The sequence below is a fragment of the Alosa sapidissima genome, chromosome 22, assembly GCF_018492685.1.
Source record: "Alosa sapidissima isolate fAloSap1 chromosome 22, fAloSap1.pri, whole genome shotgun sequence".
Taxonomy (NCBI): Eukaryota; Metazoa; Chordata; class Actinopteri; order Clupeiformes; family Clupeidae; genus Alosa; species Alosa sapidissima.
In genome coordinates this window covers 25,887,918-25,909,705 of record NC_055978.1, presented here as the reverse complement: position 1 = coordinate 25,909,705, position 21,788 = coordinate 25,887,918, and the positions used below count along the sequence as shown (strand labels likewise).

General features: G+C 42.6%; 1 long non-coding RNA gene across 1 annotated transcript; it reads right to left on the bottom strand.

The window, feature by feature from the left end:
* Positions 1-7,300: 7,300 nt before the first annotated feature.
* Positions 7,301-21,579, bottom strand: LOC121697320. Its single transcript, XR_006026425.1, has 3 exons — positions 21,569-21,579; positions 17,594-17,598; positions 7,301-7,439 (listed from the first exon to the last, which is right to left on the bottom strand). It is a non-coding gene; the product is annotated as an uncharacterized LOC121697320 (long non-coding RNA).
* Positions 21,580-21,788: the final 209 nt, after the last annotated feature.

Here is a 21,788-nt window from a genome sequence, read left to right as displayed (position 1 = left end):
CACACTCATGCTGGTAGTATCATGGCAGTATTATATTTTTAAAAATGGATTAAATTCAATTATAAGAATTGATTAAATTCAATACTAATGCCAAGCTGATACCAAGAGAGTGAAATAATACCTTACTCTGTAGGGGATAAGTATTACAGTGACCTATGAATACCGGTATGTCTATTAATGAACTTGAAGCCCCATTTTACGTTTTTTTGCCCAACATTGCTCATCATCTACTTAGGAGGACACTGTTCCCACATACTTAGGCCCATCATCAAATGCTTGACCTCTTTTGAAAGCTCAGACCCTGTAGATTCTTACGGTAAAGTCATATGCTATTTGAAACAAGCAGGGATGGATTACTGCACGGGCCTACCAGGCCCATGGGCCCAAGGGGTTAGGGGCCCTGAAGCCCAAGCCATTGCATGGAATCATTGCCTCAATATCAACAAACAGGATGTAGGCTATGTATCTGATTGAATTTAGTATTGTCGATCCCCAAAATGCACCAGAATACAGGAAATCACATCAAACAAATTAAAAAAATTCTGGGGGAGGACCCCCAACCCCACCCCCTACCACATATGCGACAATTAGTGGGGGACCCGAAAGTTCGTTCACTTTGTGAACATGCTCATATGTGTCAATCCAACATCGGTAATGGACAAAAGTTTTTATAAACAAATTTTTCTAATTCATTGGTTTTGTATGAGCTGGATTATACATCTATCAAATGTATTATGAATAAAAAACAACATGGATATTCCATTACTATAGGTTCTTACTGACATTTCAAGGTCATTTATGCTGGGTTGGGAAAGCCTATTGCCATCCATGTACAACCAAGAATGAAAGGTACAGAGATAGGCCTACCAAGTCACATTTGTATCACTATGGTGCTTCGTGATATGGTGCATAGAATGAATGTACAGAATGGGGGTGGAGGGGGGCACTGTAACAAAACCCCTCGCAGGGAATAATGAGACTTATCTGATAACTACTAAAACTATATCTTTACTATATCTAACTTTTTCCACTAACAAGATTGCACTGTCAATACTAATCCTTAATCATGTTTCTGGAGCACTAATGAGGAGCATTTGTATTCTTTTCAGAGGGCCCTTTAAATGTCAGCATCACAGCACCTGAAATGCTGGTGAGTGGAGTTGAGTCTACATTTGTCTGCTCTGCTGTTTGCTTCCCGTCCTGTAATTACAGCTGGTACATTGATGAGCAAACATGGAAAGACTCCAGTAAACTACATTACATGACACCAGCTGAGAGCAGATCAGAAACTGTGATTTGTAAGGCACAGAACTCCTTATCTGGCCTGTTTATGGAATCCATCCATACTGTTTTGGTGGCACGTAAGTAACATATTTCAATAAGTAATATGTAATTACATTATTATTATTATTGATTGGTGATAATAACAACAACATCAACAACAATAACAACAACAATGATAAATATAGCTGCAAGCAGCAATGTGGGGGCCAAGCAGTAGGCCGGAGAAACCACGGCAACTCAATGCTGTTAGCTCAATGCTGCAATCAGACATATGGCCATAAGCTGTCAGAGCAAGTTTCATGTCTAGCACGTTAAAAAATACAAGCCAACTTGCATTTTTGCTATTTGCAGCGATCCTAGAGGTCAAAGGTCACCAAATACTAAGTCCTTATACTAAGTTTGGTTTTGATAGATACTATGGTGGCTGAGATATGAGCTCACTTCCTGTTTGGCGGCTTCACCACCAATTGTGATTGGCTGCTACAAACGCTTCCGTCAATTGTTACAGAAATCAATGCACTGTCAAGGCATGGTCTGAAGATTGTCTGTGCCAATTTTGGTGAGGATCAGATTAAATTTGTGACCTAGGGGAAATTTGTTAGTGTTTTTGATTAAATCCAATATGGCGGCCGAATCAATTATGTTGATGTCATAAGTTGTCGACATAAAGATGTTCCAGAGTATTACCAGACGCCATTAGTACATTGTAATTCTAAGCACAACAGCAGCTACAGGCCAAAAAGCATGTTTCTGAATTACAGTGCCCCCTAGAGGTCAAAGGTCACCAAATTTCTTGAGTGTCCTCCTGATGGGGTCATAAGTCCACCTACCAAGTTTGGTTGTGATAACTGCAAGGGTTGCTGAGATATGAGCTCACTTCCTGTTTGGCGGCTTTGCCGCAAATTTCGATTGGCTGTTACGGGAGAACGGTAATAGTTCCGAAGACGAAAATCACATGCTGAATGAGGCTTGGTCTGAAGATGATCTGTGTCAAATTTGGTGGGAATCAGAGAAACAATGTGACCCCTGATACATTTAATGGTGGTTGAAATGAATCATGGGACTGTCCCCAATCAGTGTGCCAAATTTCACATATTTTTACCAGACGGTTCTATGGGCTGCCATAGACTTCAATGGCAGAGGAAAGATGAATAATAAGAATACGTAGAAACACAATAGGTGCCTTCACAGCTTCGCTGCTTGGCCCCCGATAATAATAAGTATAGTATAGTATATATACTCTTTTGATCCCGTGAGGGAAATTTGGTCTCTGCATTTATGCCAATCCGTGAATTAGTGAAACACACTCAGCACACAATGAACACAGTGAGGTGAAGCACACACTAATCCCGGCGCAGTGAGCTGCCTGCAACAACAGCGGCGCTCGGGGAGCAGTGAGGGGTTAGGTGCCTTGCTCAAGGGCACTTCAACCGTGCCTACTGGTTGGGGTTCGAACCGGCAACCCTCCGGTTACAAGTCCGAAGCGCTAACCAGTAGGCCACTGCTAAGGGGCTCAATATGTAATTTCAGTATAATATTTTTTCAAAATAAATCAAACATGACGAAAGACTTCATTGCAATGACAGATAGTCATTAAATATTCAGTAGGCTATCAATACTTTTATTTTTAATGGGCAAACTCTCCCATGTGTGTAAGGGTGCGTAAGCATAAAAAAGCGTGCAACTAAGCACTTTTCAGCCTGCACGCATTCTCCCCTTCACGTAAGTCTGTCATTTATGCGCCATGAAGCCAGTTACGCACTTTGGCAGAGCTACTCCAAAATCTAGGTGTTTCTTATGTATACAACTCTTGCGCGCATTCTGCCACTGACTTCAACACCTTTCCAGCTCCGCACGTCTGAGTGCTGTATTAAGGTTGAGCGCCACCAGGTGAAATAGCATATTGCTCAATGTCGGCAGTGTCTGTGTCAGTCTACTGCTTTGTTAGCATAGATAAAATGATATTTTGAGAAGCAGCTGCCATTGAAACCTTCTTTCTCAACAGTGAGTTTTATATTTTGAATCTACATACCTCAAGCACGTCTTGACACTTTATATAAACAAAGAGCAAAAGTGAAATTTCACAATTTCAAAGTCAATTCTTTGTTAGGCTATGTGATGGCACACCATGTAGGCCATTCGCTATTCAGTTCACTTACGTTTTCAAAATCAAAGACTGGTTTGTGTTCTTTCTGGATTTCAAATGGCATTAAGTATAACTGAAAAGCGTAACTGAACGCGTAACTGAAAAGTGTGCAACTGGAAGCGCGTAAACAATGGCTTACATACGATTTACTCGCAAATGGGAGAATCCTGCTCTAAGGGTTTAAACCACCTACTGCTTCCATGTCAGTATATGGTTCTACCATGCTGAGTTTAAATCACTGAAAATGACAAATGCACCACAAAATGAAAAGGCTAAGAGACACTGTTGGTGTCTCTGTTTATAACACAAGAAATCAGATTATTAGGTATTTCCTCTATTTGGTAAAGCAGCTTGATCTTCACGTGATTGATGTTCTTCAGAGGGGCCTCAGGAAGCAATCATTAGAGGACCATCATCTGTGATGGTAGGGGACACAGTCACCTACTATTGCTTTGCTGACTGCAATCCTGCATGCAACATCACATGGCGTTTCGAAGGGAAAACCTTGACCGGCGACCCAGTGTCTGTGTCGATTCTCCAACGAGAGGAGGTGGTGCTGGGCAACAAGCTGGACATCAGTGTGGAGAACTTCTTTGAAACACAGCTACTGGAGTGTACCGCTGTCAACGTTCTGTCTGGCAAGTCTGATAGCATCACCAAGGTTCTTAATGTGACTGGTAAGGAACAACGCACAATTTCTGTGCACTGTTTAAAACCTTTTAACAGCTTTTTAGTTTGTACAACAGTGACAATGGGTTCAGCACTGGATAATACCTGAGCTGCTCACATGAATCAATAAAACAATCTTTCTTCCTCTCCTCCACCAGATACAATTGCTGTTCAGTCCAGCACTGCAGCGCAGCCAATAGCAAAGAGCTCCTACTCTCTGCAGTGTGTTGGAGCAAAGGAAGGCTCTGATATTCAGTGGACCAAAAATGGGGAAGCATTGTCTACAACTGACGGAGTCCAGCTTTCTGATAATAATGTTGTCCTCGTATTTGATCCACTCCGTCAATCGCACACGGGCGTATATCAGTGTGTTGTTAAAGAGCAAGGGAAAACCATCCCTGGAATCCCATATGAGTTGAATGTCATCTGTGAGTACATTGGAATGCATGATGTGGTTGTAATGACAAGTCCAGTGGTGTATTTTTAGTCAGATGTTGTATTCCAAGGTACATTGTTGTTATTGTTGTACGTCACTTTGGACAAAAGTGTCTGTGAAGAAACATAAATATAAACATATTCCATGTGTGCATTGTGTTTTATAGATGGGCCAGAAACTGCTGCAATGACTATCTTCGGTGGAAATCTAATTAAAAAGAAGTTGATCAATGACCTTCTCCTTCTCCCTGGATCATCTGCAACATTCACCTGCTCATCTGAATGCTACCCAGCATGTACCTACAAGTGGACTTTGGGGGGGGAAGTTGTATCCACAGATGCCACTTTCTCGATCAGCTCAGCAAGTGTGGCTGATGAGGGTGTTCTACTCTGTACGGCCTCCAATCCAGAAGATCATACTGTGCCTATAAGCTTTGCCTTTGCTTCTGTGCTCATTGAGCTGATTGGTGAGTTGGCTAACCTCCATGAAGCATTTTACCACTCCTACAATTATGTCTTCTGATAAGAAAAATGCTTTGAGAAATGGGTGTGTAAAAGTCGCCTAGATAACACATTATTATATTCATGAAGCATATCATTCAGCCTTGTACTTGAGAGAAACTGTGATAATGAATGTACTGTAATCATTGTTGCATGTAATGCAATTAACTGTTTAGGAGTAGATGCTTGCAGACACTCATAATAATCCTCATTCCGTGCAGATGGCCCAAAGAATGTCACTATCACTGGACCAAACTCAGTACAAGTAGGGGTGAAGGCCACTTTTGAGTGTTCAGCTGTCTGCACCCCACCATGTTTCTACACATGGGAGGTCTATGGGAGAACACTGCATGGCAGTGAGGTGGACCTCACCATCAGTAAATATGTGGCCACTGAAACCCTGATATGCAAAGCGGAGAATACATTCACTGAAAAGGCCATTACTGCAAATGCAATAATTGACGTTACAGGTAATACAGTTTCTTTATGAAGCTTAAAATGTTTTACTCTGATTGTTTTGTTTAATACATGTATATGTTTTCTGCTTCTGTCTTCTGCAGATCCTGACCTGAGGTGTGGCTGTTAAATTCTGATTTGTTGCTGAAAATAAATATAAATGGTTGTTTTAACAGTGCTTCATTTAAATTAGAGATTGTTAAAAGTACATTTGTATTGTAGTCAAACATCTAAACTTCAAATAGTAATGGTTCTTCCTTGCAAAACAGCTGTATAACTGTATATATACATTAAAATAGTAATATATTATGCATTTCACTGAAAAAATAAATGTATTTTTCTTGTATATTTCCAGATTATTACACACACACAAGCATACTTATATCTAAAATGAACCATGAATAAATTATATCAAAAACTTACAATACCCATTGTAATACATTAAAATAAGGTTCATAGAGACCCTGCACTCTAAACTTCTCCTTACAGTGCCTCCGACTACATCCTAGTCTTTTGGACAGCTCTATCTTGGCGATCAGAAACAGGTGGTCAGAGGCACAAAGTTTATAGACATTAAAGGTGTGGCCAGTCCATGTTCAGTAATTTAATGGCGTGATTTTGTGATCAAACGCTGGGTGCCGGGTGCAAAAGGGTTGTTCTTATGTTTCTTAAGCAGTCATAGGTGTGTTTTGGGCGTAACATCCTTTCAACCAATGAGAATGACATCTGTTATTCCCTTTAACAGCAAGCAGCGCAACTTCAAACAGCGCATCTGTATTTTGATAGTCCGCGGCGCATTTGAAGGAATCCGCTTGCACGTGAGACCGTATGGAACAGGGATTCCACTAAACCTTGCTTTACTAAAACCTGTTTGTGACTAGCAGAGTATAGCCTACATGCATCTGCACTCACCTTATTAGAACTCATAGGCAAAGTGAAACTAACTAACTTACCCCAATACAGTTCGAATGACTGAATAAAAATCCTAAGGATATTTATCCTGCACAAGAGTTGCTGCTTACATCTCGTGATAGTGCGTCTTTGCCTATGCTTCATATGCACTTTTCACTATAGACCAGGGTTTTCTTGGTCAGTGGCATAATGATTTTTAGAGAGTGTAATAAGATTCTTGGATCATGCAGCAGAACACACCTTAGGGTACGTTCAGACTAAGCGTCTTTTTCGCAGCTGCCAGCGTCCGTTTTACATTATAATCCTATGGAGTAGACTGTGTTTTCAAAAAAAGTCGTCGGCTTCTTTTAAAACACGACTGCAACCATCTTTTTCTGCATCTCAGAAGTTGAAAAACTTTTAGCAGAAAAACGCCATACATCATGCTGCCTTTTTTACAGCTGACCAATCACAAGCAGATTACCGAGACCTGTGGTCTCCCATGACAACAAGTAAAAAATGGAGAAGGTGACAGAACACCGGTCGAGAGACTCGTTTTAGTGTCTGAGCATAGGGAATTGTTTGACATGACTTCACAAGTTTACCATAACATACCAAAAGCAATAGCCAGCCCCAATTATTTCTTCCGTGATATTTTGTATCCACACCTAACATTAGTCACTTCCGGACGCTTTTTTGGAACAAGAGCGCTGGCAGATTTTTTTCCAAACTGGAAACGTGGTCTGCATAACTTCTTTTGTCAGAAAAAGACGCTAAGTCTGAACATACCCTTATGTTGTTAATTGCCACACCCCTGGGCGCAAGGTTTAATAAAAGTGTTGCACATGGCGAAAAAATACTTCTTTATTGAGTTGCGCTCCACAGACGAACGACGTCTAGCTCTAACGTCTAGCTCAGGTCAATCCAAACTTTTTTCATCTGTTGTTCCTCATTGGTGGAACTCTCTACCAGTCCCTACTAGAGCAGGGATATCCCTCTCCATCTTCAAAAAACTCCTGAAGACCCAGCTCTTCAGAGAACATCTACTCTCGTAGTGCTTACTTACAACTAGTCTTGCTGATCCTAGCACTTATCACCTGACTAGAACTGACTCTCGATTGTTTAAAAAACAGCTCTCACTGAATGTGTCAGCCAAATGTAATATAATGTAATGTAATGTAATGTAATGTAATGTAATGTAATGTAATGTAATGAGTGTACGATAATAAGCCTTGCGTCCCGCTTTGCACCACCTTGTGCCGGGTGCACAATAGGGCCCTTAGTTCCTTACCTACATAAACGTACCAGCTGTAGAACAAAACACAAATAAGGGACTGTTCGTTATTTATAAACTATTTATGCCACTGGAGGGATTTTGAGTGCTTTAATCAAAAGTTGCATGACCCTCCACTGCCTGCAAGATAATTTTCAATGATCCTCCAACAGCATTTTCAAGAAAGACATGACCCTCCCCAGCCAATTGTCGATACCTTCTGCCCACACTCTTAAGCGCTATGAAAACACATCGACTTAGGCTATCGTCCTAAAGTCAACCTCTGCTTTCTGATCTTACACATCACACTTCACCAAGATGGTGGCCATTTCAGTAGATCTACTCACTAACATTGTTGTGGAAACACAATAAGCATGGAAACTAAATGCACACTTCCTGCAACTGCATAGCCTACTTGAAAAGGTACTCCTCTAGTAAGTATTCACATGAAATAAAACAATAAAACATTGAGACCATTCAACAAAGCACACTGGGTAATAACAAATTTAACACATGAACTTGTTGCTATGGACTCGTCTCTAGGCTTCCTCAGTCATTGTAAAGCTGCCGAAGCTGAACATTATCCAAAACTCAATTTCTCAGACGAGTGTCAATTTGGGAGCTTGCTACACTCCTTCTCAAATGACTTGAAAAGGCCGTTTGCACAATTTCACAAATAATCACAGGGACCGAACATGGCAACTTTTTCCGGGTTTATAATTTTAACTTTTTCCCGCTGTCTTGCCGTTTTAATATTTTCACGTAGAATATCCCATATTAGGCCTACTGTAATATTCTCATAACATTAGTCCTGCATTCTGGCCTGTCTCTGTGTTGTCCTGTTGTTACCCCTTGCCCTTCCAGTGAAACAGATGTATTCAAATCATCGTTTTGCTTGCTTGAATGCGAACTCAGAGTGATGTTAACCTAGGCCTATTTAAGTTAACGACGTGGTTGTCGTGAGAGCACGATTCATTGGCGCTTGCAGTGTTCGGCCGTAAGCTATGTCTACATGCGCACCTGCCAGGCTACTCAGCTACGAGTAGACAAAGAATTCCCCCTGTATATTCTACACTGTAGACCAGCCATCACCAAATGGCGGACCCCGGTCCGAGTCCGGACCGTGACGTGATCCTATCCGGACCCAGACCATAATAGCCTAATTTAGATTTTCACGTAAGATTTCAAAGCTGCGCTAAATGTTTTGTTGGTTAGGATAACAGCATTTACTTCAGGAGCTTCAGGAACCATCATTTCGCTTGCTGCTACTCAGCTAGTGAAATCTGTGAAGTCTGATAAAGTCGAGTCAGTGAGTAAAGTAGCCTACTATGGAGAAGAGACTGATAGCCTGAAACGAGCGAGGAGAGGAGACGGGACGAGAAACAATCAGATGGATATCTAAGTTAACGATAAGTAAGTTATTTTCAAATCATCGATTGCTCAAAGAGGAGAAAGCTAGACAGCGAGAACAGAGCTTTATATAACGATACGGGGGCAATACCACGCAAAACGGTCACGTTAACGGCAACTAAATATGGTGACAGTTTTGCGGGGAATTGCCCTGTACCTCTTTTATATTTTGTAACAATTTGATAGCGACACACACAGTTGTCCAATCAAATGGTTTATTAGCTGAGAATGAGAGCAGGGACAGACACAGAACACAATACACACGGAGCAGGTCAAGTACACACACACACACTACACATACAGAGGAGAAAGCAGCCCCCCACACAAAAAGGATCACACACGAGGGAGAACTAAAAGGGAAACATGTTACAATAAAGACGCTAACATTACACTCAAAACCAGAGGTGGAAAGTAACGAAATACATTTACTCACGTTACTGTATTGAGTAGTTTTTCTGTGTATTTTGTATTTTTTTAAGTAGTTTATAAAATCGGTATTTTAAATTTTACTTGATTACATTTTGAGTGAAGTATTGTACTTCGCTACATCAAAAATCCCATCCATTACTTGAGTAAAAAAAAAGACGGAAAGGGAGAGAAAAAAATCGCGCCCTAAACCACTAGCCTAGTGATAATGATCAGCATGTAGCCTACAGCAGGACATGAATTAAGCTGGCGCCATGCAGTCTTTCTGAAAGTGATGGAGACTGGATCACGAAATGCATCAGATTAGCCTAACCTATGAAAGTGTATTTTCCCCTATTCCAATCGGTTGTCTCAGTTCGCTTTAGCACTAATGATTGCGGAGATATTTAAGCAAACACCATGGGATTTCGTGTTTTGACGTTTGTGCTCACCTTTCTTTGGAAAGAAGTTTATTAGCAGTTGTTTCCCCTCATTTTGATGTCTCTCTTTTTCCTGTTTTGGCCTTTGTTTTTAGTAACCTGACTTGGCTTTCTTGGAGAAAGACATTGCACCAGCAGCAAAACAATTAGCATTCCACTAGCGATGCTCAACTAAATAAACAAAAGATAGACTACCTTATGAATCGTGCAGGCGGACTAAACCATTTAGCTCTTTAGCAAGGGAGAGTGAGAGTGACCTTACACAGTTTTCACTATGTTTTGTATACAAAATCAAGTCAGTCAAACTTTAAATTTCGTCTGACATTCATTTTGACATTTAATTTGGAAGTTAAAATATTCAGGTAAAATAAATATATGGTGGAAATAAGTATTGAACGCTTATTTTTTTTTTTCAGTAATTAGCCTAAACTTCCTAGCCTGACGAGCCAGACCCACATTAAAATGTAGGGTCTGGGCACTCACCGTTCGCAGTGCTCAGTCCGAGGGGCGGGATAATCGGTTGTCTTTCAGATTCCCTCTGCACGCAATAGGACAGCGCTGAGTCCCATGCGTTTTCCCACCAGCAGAGCTAGTTGGCTAGTTCAAACTTTTGCCAACTTAAAACAAGCTTAACTCGTGTCACACTGTTGGCCAACAGCAACATCCATCTTCTTTGTTTTCAAGTAGCAGGGAATTCAAGCCAAACCGTTGCAACTCTGACATCAATCATTATGTTAAGCCCGCCTAACGACTCTATACACGATTTGATTGGCCTGATAGAAGTTTAATTTTTCGAGCTCACAAGCCAACGGAGAGTTGCTAGACTAGCCCTGGAAGCAAATGTAATTTGCTGCCGCTAGGGTGCGTCTAGATTTCTAGGCTAGAAACTTCCAGTAAGTCTATTCGAAATTTTCACCACACTATATTAACACACATATAAAAAATCCAAACATAAGAGTTTTGTGTATTAAAGTGGAATGACAGAAAAAAAGGATTGAACGTGCCTACTGAAATTTCTTCAATACTTTGTGGAAAAGCCTTTGTTTGTAAAGACAGCTTCAAGACATTTCCTGTATGACAAAACTTATTGGTCGCAGTATCAGGTGATCTGATTTTGGCCCATTGTTCTAAACAGATTCCAGGGGTCCCTCTTGTGAATCCTGATCTTTAGTTACTTCCAGAACTATTTAATTGAATTGGCTGCCTTCAAGTCTTTCTGGAGCTTTCTCCGAGTGGTCCTTGGCTCTTGGAATTGACTATCCTTCTGACTCCCTGGTCAGAAATATTACGAGATCCTGTGCATGGCCGGTTGATGATGCAGTGATGTTTCTTCCACTTGCAGATAATGGATCCCATGCTGCTTACTGGAAGATTCTGATGTTTTGAAATGCATCTGTAACCAGTTTCATTGATATGTTTTGCAACAATAAGGTTGCAAAGGTCTTGGGAGAGCTTTTTGCTTTTATCCATCATGAAATGTTTCTTGTGTGACACCTTGGTAATGAAAAACCTTTTTATAGCCCATCAATATGTAGGCTACTAACCAAGCTTATATTAATTTGCACAGATAGAAAGGATAACTACTCTCTATACAGATTCCAGCTCGTTCCTTCCCTTTCCTTGCCTTAGTGCTTTTTTTAGCGTGTTTAATACTTTTCCCCTGTGTTATTCCACTTCATTACATGACTCTACTTATGGAGTTGTTTGTTTTTATGTGTGGATTACCTGAGTTATTACTAATGCCTGGTGAAAATGTTGTGCCCCCTGTATTCCACTTTTCAAGGGCCCTCTCCTACATTGGGGCCCTATACTTCCCACTTTCCCCCCCAGTACGATGTTTTTTAATCTGCTGAACCTTCTGCTCGTTTCCAAATATAAAAAAAAACTCTCTGCAACTCAACATTGGCCTGCCTGCCTCAGCTGCCTGTGAGGGGCTTTTCAGTTGTGCTGGATTACTGTTCACTGCAAAGCGACCCAAGGATGAGTGCAACTAACTTTGAAAATCAACTACTGCTCAAACTTAAAGGAGAACTCCGGTGATTTTTCACATAGATCTCCATTTCTCAACGTCCTTTTCAGGCAAGTCCCTCTACTCGGCAGCCATATTGCAACAGTTTTTGGGCACTTATCGTGCATCTATTTCAGCAGAAATGCGTGTGCGTAAGGCTTCACGACACCAATCTTGCTCCAGCAGCGAGATCACAACAGATGATTGGCACGATGTCTTCACAGCACACCACACGATTGGCTCAATGTATTTTACAACACACCACATGATTGGCTCAATGTATTCACATGTCGACGTTTTGCCGCGGAAAGGTTGTGATATGTGTAGACATATGATGTGTAGACAACTGTTGGCGTTACAAACTAACCCCATGCATTACTATGGAGGATTTTTTTGAGTGCTGTATCTCCTCATTAGAAAGTCTTTGGTAAAACCGGTTGTTCTGGTACCCCCCCCCCCCCCCCCCCCCCCCAAAAAAAAAAAAAGTAACTAAGTAACTTTTACTTAAAGTACATTTTAAATTAACTACTTTTTACTTTTACTTGAGTACATTTTCAGATCGGTATTTTAACTTGTACTTGAGTAATTTTGTACTTTTTCCACCTCTGCTCAAAACTAAGGAGAAATACAGACATAAACCCCAAATGTTCGCTCCTACATCCCAGCATGCCCTACGTGGGAGAATGCTACGCAATGTCTTGTGCGCCGACATTACAATATTCTGAGACAGGCGATTTTAAGCGCCAATTTGAAGCACCTCTACTAGACAAAGCATATTTTGAGCAAGCATAGGGTAGGCTAGGCCCATTCAACAGTGAACTGAGACCACAGAATATTTTACGATTTAAGAAGGCAATATGATTGATCCACCACAATCTAGTTAAGCCTACATGCCTACCAGTTGGTTACATATACTGGTTTGGGTAAGGACTTTTATGTTGAAAAATCTACATGTGGCAGCCATATTGGATTTTTTCATTAGTGTTGCTAGCTTCACACTGCTGTGGTTTAGTGGTTCACCAAAGCTTCATTTGCCCATCACTACATTTTCCTATTTTGCGTGAGAAACCCGGGAAATCTCCCTTATTTTCATATATTCAAAGAGAACGTTATATGGCGACAGAAATCAACAATCAAACAAGCCACTTTGATTTTTTGCTGTTTTCATTAATACAAAAGATGGGTGACCCCCCCCACCCCCTCCTAGACAAACAAAAGTTAGGTGACCCTCCCCTCAACAAAGAATAAAAAGACATGACCCTCCCCTATTTTCCTCCGATGGCCCCGTTTATAAATAACAAACAGTCCCTAAATAAAATAAATAGAGTTTAGGCTCATTAAGGTACCCTAGTCCTTGTTGGTATGGGTACATTCTAACCAGGGAGGCTGGGGACTCGCCAGCGGCAGAAAAAAGGGCAAAAGGGGGATGAATTTGTTTCCTTTCTTCTTCCTTTTATCTCTGAGGCTGTGAGAGGCCATGGCAAATCTGCTGGACCTTAACGCTGGTCACAGCCTAGATTACAGCTTTTTAGTGATGAGGGAGGACCACCTCGAGCCTTCATTGTCTTTCCATTAGGACTACTCCAGTGGCGGACATTACTTGAGTACATTTACTCAATTACTGTACTTAAGTCGCTTTTTCATGTATCTGTACTTTACTTGACTATTTAAATTCTGTTAAACTTTTTACTTTTACTCCAGTACATTTCTAGGCCAAATGTCTTACTTTTTACTCCACTACATTTTGTGACAGCTGAAGTACAGCTGAAGTTCCCTTTGGAAAAAAGACTGCCCGAATAGATGTGTAGCCTACTTACATGTGTATTTCCTATTAAGCGAGCTAGGCTTTAGATAATGGTGTCAGGATCCTGCCTGGATGGAGTGACTTTGTGCCACCCTGGTGGCCATTTTGTGTAGTGTCCTGTGTGTGCTGTGTTTGCCTGGTTCCCCATGTGCTTTGTGTTTACCTGCCTGTCACCTGTCTTTGTCTCCGCCCCATCTCCTTATTTGGTCTGTGCTTCCTGTCTTGTTAGTTTTCCCTCCGTTTCTGCTTCCACTCCTGTTCCCCGTTATTGTCTCATTGGTCTCGTCCAGTCCTCTGTCAGTGGTGGACATTACTTGAGTACATTTATTCAATTACTGTACTTAAGTTGCTTTTTCATGTATCTGTACTTTACTTGAGTATTTCAGTTTTGTTAAACGTTTTACTTTTACTCCAGTACATTTCAAGGCCAAATATCTTACTTTTTACTCCACTACATTTTGTGACAGCTGAAGTACAGCTGAAGTTCCTTTTGGAAAAAAGACTGTCCAAATACATTTGTTACATGTATATTTTCTATTAAACGAGCTAGGCTTTAAATAATGGTGTTGCCTAACCTATGTTATTGTCATATCCACTATTTACTGTAGGCCTACCTTGTTGACCCCTTTTCACAATATTGATGTTACCATAACTAGCCTCTTGACACCATCGAGCAAATGATAGACAATGGTAGACAAATTGACACTATCAAACACAAAAGGGAACATCTTGATTTGGTCTGAAAGTGTAAAGCATTCAATAAAACAAAATATGATTACTTTGAAATATCTAAGATAAGACATCACATTAGTTTGTTTTTAGTTCTTTCTACATACAATTATTAGCTGATTTGGCACTTGAATGGAGGAGAAAGGCTCAATGAATGCCTATGTCTGTGCCGTATCATTTCAACAATAGTAAATGCAACTATAGTCATAATACATTTCAGGACTTTTACTTTTGATACTTAAGTACATTTGAAGGCAAGTACTTTTGTACTTCCACTCAAGTGGAAATGTAAAAGGAGGACTTTTACCGGAGTAACATTTGACCATGTGTATCTCTACTTTCACTCAAGTAAAGGATTTGTGTACATCGCCCACCACTGCTTTCTGTTAATTGGTCTGTGTATTTCTAACCCCCTGTTTCTCTGTCGGATCATCTCTCTGTGTCATCCTGTATGTAAGTTAGTTTGTAATTGTCAAGTTTGTAGTTAAAAAATAAAGTGTGTTTTCTGTCTGAATGAGTCTTGCGCGTGGGTCCAATCTTCAATATCCTGAGAGTACGATCTGACCACGATGGACCCAGCAGACTCCGAACGAACCACCCTGGGAGGAACCTGATCAGATTATTTACTTTTTTAAGAGATTAAATGCTGTCTTCCATAGCAGCACGTCCTTGGAGAGGAAGTTGGCGGCAGTGACTCTAATTGAAAGGAATCTCTCCTCTAAGGCTTGGCTTGCGGCACTCCCAGCTGCACCCCAATTGCTGTCTCAGACAGCTGACTTTAGGAAAAGCCTGCAGGCACTCCTTGTTCCTTCCAGTGAGGCTGCTAGCCCCCAGCCAGATCTTGCCCCCACATCCACTGGCTTCGGGCCATAGTGCCAGGGCCTTAGGGTGGGACAGGTGAGCCTCCAACCAGCCGATCCCACTGCGGATCTTCAGCCTGCTCAGGTGCAGTTCTCTCCACACGCTGAGGTCTCTCAGGAGTCCCCATTCTGCAGAACCAGGCTTGCCCTCAAGCTTCCCTTCCGAAGGAGACGTGGTGCCAAGCGTGGGCCAACCCGGTCATCCGACACCATGCCTCCTGGTGCCCAGCCCAGAGGCGCCCGCTCCTGTGCCCGCACCCCAGCCGCCCGAGGCCACACCTGCTGCCCGCGGCCACGCCTTCCTCTGACTGTCCGGCCCCGCCTCTGCCCGAGCCCCTCTCTGTACCTGTGCCCGTCACCATCCCTGTACCTGTGCCCGTCACCATCCCTGTTTCTGTGCCCGTCACCATCCCTGTCTCTGTGCCAGTCTCTGTGCCTTCCACCATCCTAGTCACCATCCCTGTTTCTGTCCCTGTCCCCGTTACTATCCCGGTCACCATTCCCATTTTTGTACCTGTATCCTCTGTGTTTGCGTCTCCGGTGTCGTCCGTGTCTGAGTCTGCCCCGTCTAAATCTGCCAACTTCCAGCCCAACCTTGCCTAGTCCATGTCTGCTTGTGCCCTGTCTGAGCCCACCTGCTCCCGTTCATTGCTTATGTTTGACAAAAAAGGCAGAAAAAGTATTATATTCATGTGTACTGAAATAAATAATACTTTTATAATATATTTATAATTGTATAATACTTTTCTGTAATTCAACCCTTTAATACGTAAGCTTAAATTAACACATGTATTTTGTACTATGAATTTGTGAGTGCCTTAAGCAACTTCTTTTGAGTTCCTTTGACTTATTAACATGGATGGATGGCGTAGTGTGGACACATCCAGTGGCGAAGTAAAGCTTAGATTGAAAGGCTACTAATTGAACAGAAAATAAACTGGCGAAAAAAGTTTGAAAAAGTATTTGGAGTACTTCATTTTATCACGTCTGTATACAATATGCAAGTATTGTCACAGTGATTATTCCTCAGGTTAACACTGGGAAGATTTGTCCTGATGATGTCACTATGTGAGCACTGAAAGTAATTGTGGTGAATAATTACTTAATATTAACTTAGACTGGCAAACTTCAGAAACACTCAGGAATCAGGTTTATTCTGTTACAAGCAGAGAGGGTAAAAATGGTCTGTGGTAATAAAAAAAGAGGTGGGTAGGCTAAACTATAAATTCTGTAATCAGGTGGACCACGACTCGATCCCCGGTAAGGCGGACCATGGTATACCAGTTTGTATCCTGATCACATTGCTATAGGCTATAGGGTGATAGGGTGTCCCTCGTAGACCACACAATCACTATTCAATTCCTACATCAATCTAAGTTCATTGTTAACTCCAGAAGGAAAAAATATGTTATATAAATATAAGTATATACAGTTTATTAAATTACAATAAAGAGAGAACAAAATGTCAGGATGTAGTCAGTATGTCAGAATGGCCTAATCACCATAAAAAGTAAGAAATATTAAATCTTACAGACAGACTACCTATAATGAAATAATAGGCCTACATAGTAATTTATTTAGCATGCATTAAGTGTATAGGTGTCCAGTCTGAATGCTATAGCCTACATAAACCTTTAAGTTAGTTGATCTAATACTGTAGCCTACACATCTCTGCCAGTAGCATTTCGAAAAGGCCAAAGGGGAGGGGGGACTCCCCCTCTATCATTTCATATGGTAGCCTGTCAGAATAAACTTGCCCAGTAATTTCTCTAAGGACTTTATTATGTCTCAGATGTGAATAAGCCTTGACCCAAGATTGTATTTTATTGGTGAGCTATTTATGAGAAATGAAACTTTATTATAAGCTGTCATCGCAAACGCGAATTCCCGTAGTTGGTTAATATTAATTTGAATATTCTTGAATTTCCCCTAGGGATCAATAAAGTATCTATCTATCTATCTATCTATCTATCTATCTATCTAATATTATTAGGCTATTAGCTGGGAAGGAATACGTGAAAAATCATGAGGATTGGGCACTTCTGGAAAAGTTTTTGATTTCTGGCAGGGTGTTAGGTATGGGCCTATGGTTTTTAAAAATTCATGAATACAAGTTGGTGTGTCCCTCTAGTGGCCAGTATCGATAAAAAACAGAATGGTGCCCGCATAAAAGAGAAAAGGTTATATCTCAGCTTCCTTTAGTCATAAATTGTTGTATAATGACACTTTTTCTACTTGATTTGATACAAGGAAGATGAAATACTTCAAGACACACCAGTGACCTACTCTGGATTCTTCTCTCATGGCCAACGCAAAGATGTCAGGCCAAGGGCCATAGTTGGTGTTTTCCCTGTTTTTTATGAGAAGGCCTCATCTATGGCCATGCAGAAACAATCAATGCTTGTGGTCATGAAGGCAACCGATTTCGTGAATCCTGGTCAGGTTCCAGTCATAGTGGCTGACTGCCCTCTGTATACACAACAGAAAAAATGGCAGTAGAAGTTCCCTGACGAGGTTGGCGAATCAAACATTGTGTGCTTCATGGGCTTCCTTCATATTGAAATGATGTCCCAAGAGTGTGGAGGTAAGTTGTTAGCTGGCTCTGGATGGGACCGGATGTTTGCCTGGTACTGGTGTTGCAGCATCTCTACTAAGCGGCAAGCATGTCATGGTATGCCTACCAGCTTACCCTTGCCTGGCTTCATGTACTCAAAATACAGGCATATGAGGAGTACTGCCAAGAGGGCTATGGGCCTCATGAAAGCATGGAGATGTGGGAGAGTCGAGTCAGGAATAATGCTCCAATAAACTCTTACTGAGGTCATGATCAACTGCTGCCTCATCCGTGGTCAGCGAGTGGGGAAATGGCCACTGACCCTGAATGCCCTCGAAGATTTGTGCCCGTGGTTATTTGCCTTTGGGCATACAAATTATGCCCGCTGGATACCATTATTTCTGAAGGACATGACAAACCTGCCAGATACCCATCCAGCAGTCCACAAGGCGTTCATGGAGGGGAAGTTTGTGGTCCAACATGGAGATAAAAAATTCTCCCTTATGGCGCTTGATCAGAGCCAGGAACACAGTTCTTAAGTTTCTCCAGCACGAGGAGAAGGAGATCAACGAGCTCTCAAAACCGGAAGTGCTACGGACCATTGATGAGTTTGAGGTTGCCTGTTTCTCTGCCTCAAGCGAGAAGGAAAGTCTGGAACATCCAGAGTCCTCAGCTGCTGAACAGAAGAAGGTCCTCAATCATCTGAAAGAACTATGCGATCTTCCAAAGGAAGATAAAATAGTCAATCCTTTCAAAGAAATGGGTACAGAGCTCATAACCCTAGACACTGGTGAGGTCATTGACCATGAGATCTCCAATTCCCTCAGGGAAGCTCCTAACATCGGCAAAGCCATGTTCACAGAGTTTGTAAGGGACAGAATAGAAAAAGCCATCAAGCCACCAAGCTTGATATGACAGCAGTTATACACATCATCAAAACCCAGCGTGCCAGACTGTTTGGAGAGTACACTCAGATAGAACACGAGTCTCCGCTAAGATACCTCTGCCAAAGGGAGCTCAATGGCAGAAGTTCCTCAAGGACAGTCAAAATAAAGATGAGCTGTTTCAGTGACGAACTTCACAGACCACAGCTGGCTCAAAGTACCACCTCCTCACAACAAAGGCTAACTTGGTCCTGAGCAACAAACCTACTGACCTAGAAGCATTGTCACCATGTCAGAGGAAGCAGACACACGAATGATGCTACATTTACGTCACGCTGCTGAACAGGGTCACACCAAGGCTGACTGCAGCAAGAATATTGGACACCATAATGCAGCGCAATATGAATAAACTTGTGCAGGCCAGGTTCAACAATATGAAACTTTAGAAACTTCAATTGTAAAATGACGTATGGTTAACTCAGAATTGTTTATGGTTTGTTTGTTTGTTTGTTTAAAGGTATTATGCTATTTAAAGGTGGATACACGCAATTTAGAGGTGCATAAACGCTATTTCCGAATTTCAGGAAGTGCGAAAACGGAGTTTACGTGCGTTTAGGCTATACACTACATTCCTGATAGCATGGCTTTGTCTTATTCAACCCCCTGCTACCAAAATGAACAGCATATCTATGATTTCAAGTCTTTAGTGCTTGTCTTTGGTGCCTTATGCAACTTCTTTAAGTTCCTTTCACTTATCAAACAGAGGGTGGCGTAGTCTATCCATGTAGCCACTTGCCGTGGGGTCGCAAAGCAGCTTTACAAGCTTGAACTGAAAGAAACTGAGCTTTTGTTGGTGGAGCTCGTCAGCGTTAAATGTAAAATAGTATTGCCATGGTGATTATTCTTCAGGTTAACAAGGGACATTTGTCCTCAGGGCCGTGCAGAGACCTTTTGTGGGGGCAGGGGCTCAAATTCAAAAAAGGGCACATGGAACAAGATTTGTTAACAATATAGCCTAAGTCATTTTTATCACATTTGCTTGCGGACCACTAGGAATATCTGGCGGAGTTGGACCACACTTTAACACTGGTCTACGGGAAGATGAAGTAGGGAGCATATTTCATAACAGCCTAGGCTACCTGCGCCTGCCTTCTTCTAGTGCAGGGGTTTTCAACCGGTGGTCCGCGGCGTCATTGCAGGTGCGTGACATGCATTCCAGCCTGCGTATTATTTCACAATTAATAACTTTTTTCCATCATTCATTTTTCCTAACCATTTCCAGAATTGTTGCGCATTGGTGTGAATAATGAACTTATTGAACATATCTAAAATACTGTAACGATTTGATAGCGACACACACAGTTGTCCAATCTAAAGGTTTATTAGCTAAGAACGAGAGCAGGGACACAGACATACCAAGACACCATTACATAGGAAACACAAGGAAAGTCAATAAAACAAGCACGATACACGAACAGGGTAGTCACATACAATACACCGGGTAAAATACATAAGGTACAACGTAAAGAAAGACTACACAAGCTAACACATAAATGACATGGTAAACGCAATTACACTCACTAAAACCGACATTACACAAACCAGCATTCACACACATTGCATTCTGGGAGGCTAGCACTCAGTCCAAAAGACACCGACGTTACACAGCCCCCTCGCAAGCTATTGCCGTCCTCGGCAATATCTCCTCACTTAGCCATTGCCATAACGTCGGTGTGGGCATTCACCCGCTCAGTCCATCAGTCTGTGGTACCGCCAACAACACGTGGGGTGCACACGCCGCAGGAGCTCACTCAACGGGGCGCCACGCTGCTAGCAATCCAGTGCGGGCGTGCTAGCAGCCACGTGGCCGTCCCCACTCGTCACCAGCTCCCTCTCAGCAGCCGCCCTCAGGCTGCACTTTCCGCGGCGTGTCACCGCGGCACCTCTCCTCCAGACGGGGCCCTAGGTGGCCTTACTACCGTAGACTGTGGCACCAAGCACTGGAACTCACGGGTCAACTGTCGCTGCACCTCCGTCGCTCCACTCCACAGTCGCACTGACCAGGATAGGCAGGCACCAGCTCCGCTGCAGCCGGACCACGCTGAGCTCTCAGGCCGTCAGCTACCAGTTTCGGCGTCCCTCCTCGCGCTGCCTCCTCGCAGAGCTGTCCTCCTTTGGTCCCGGCCCGCTCCACTCCGTCATGGTCACGACGAAGGCTTGGCCCCCCTCTTCTGCCTCGTGCTATCACCCAACACAGCGAACCTTTTTTTTTTTTTTTTTTTCTCTGGCGCCGGCCAACAGGTCAACTAGAACGGGCACCCACACAGCACGGTGCCTCTCACACGCACCCAAACGTTTTAAAGTTCAGAGGGCCTTTCCGTCGAAGCTGCCCCACCGTCATGAGTTTGCTGCCCCCAGCGCGTCTGCTAACCGTCCATCGTCCAGGAACCTCTTCCTCGCCGCTCTCCCTCGGCTCTGCTCACGCGTCGCGGCCACCACCAGCTCCAGCCTCGAACCGCCCGGCGCGGAGTCACTGCCCAGGCCAGCGTCGTCTTCTCCGCGAACGCTTCTTCAGGCCCCTCTTCCGGCAAGATCTCCTCCCATGGCAGCAGGCAGGTCCAGACGACAGCTCCTCTCCTCCGGTGGCAGTAAGTATAGAAGGCCTCAAGCTCTTTAGCAGCCCTTACAAGGGCTCTCTCTGGATCCTCTTGCGTGGGCCTCCACCCAGTGGTATGGTCTTCCATTCCCAGCTTCTCTCGCTGGGCAGAGGCCATGTTCGAAAGTCGCTTCTGACACCAATGTAATGATTTGATAGCAACACACACAATTGTCCAATCAAAAGGTTTATTAGCTGAGAATGAGAGCAGGGACACAGACATACCAAGTCACCATTACATAGGAAACACAAGGGAAGTCAATAAAACAAGCACGATACACGAACAGGGTAGTCACATACAATACACCGGGTAAAATACATGAGGTACAACGTAAAGAAAGACTACACAAGCTAACACATACATGACATGGTAAACGCAATTA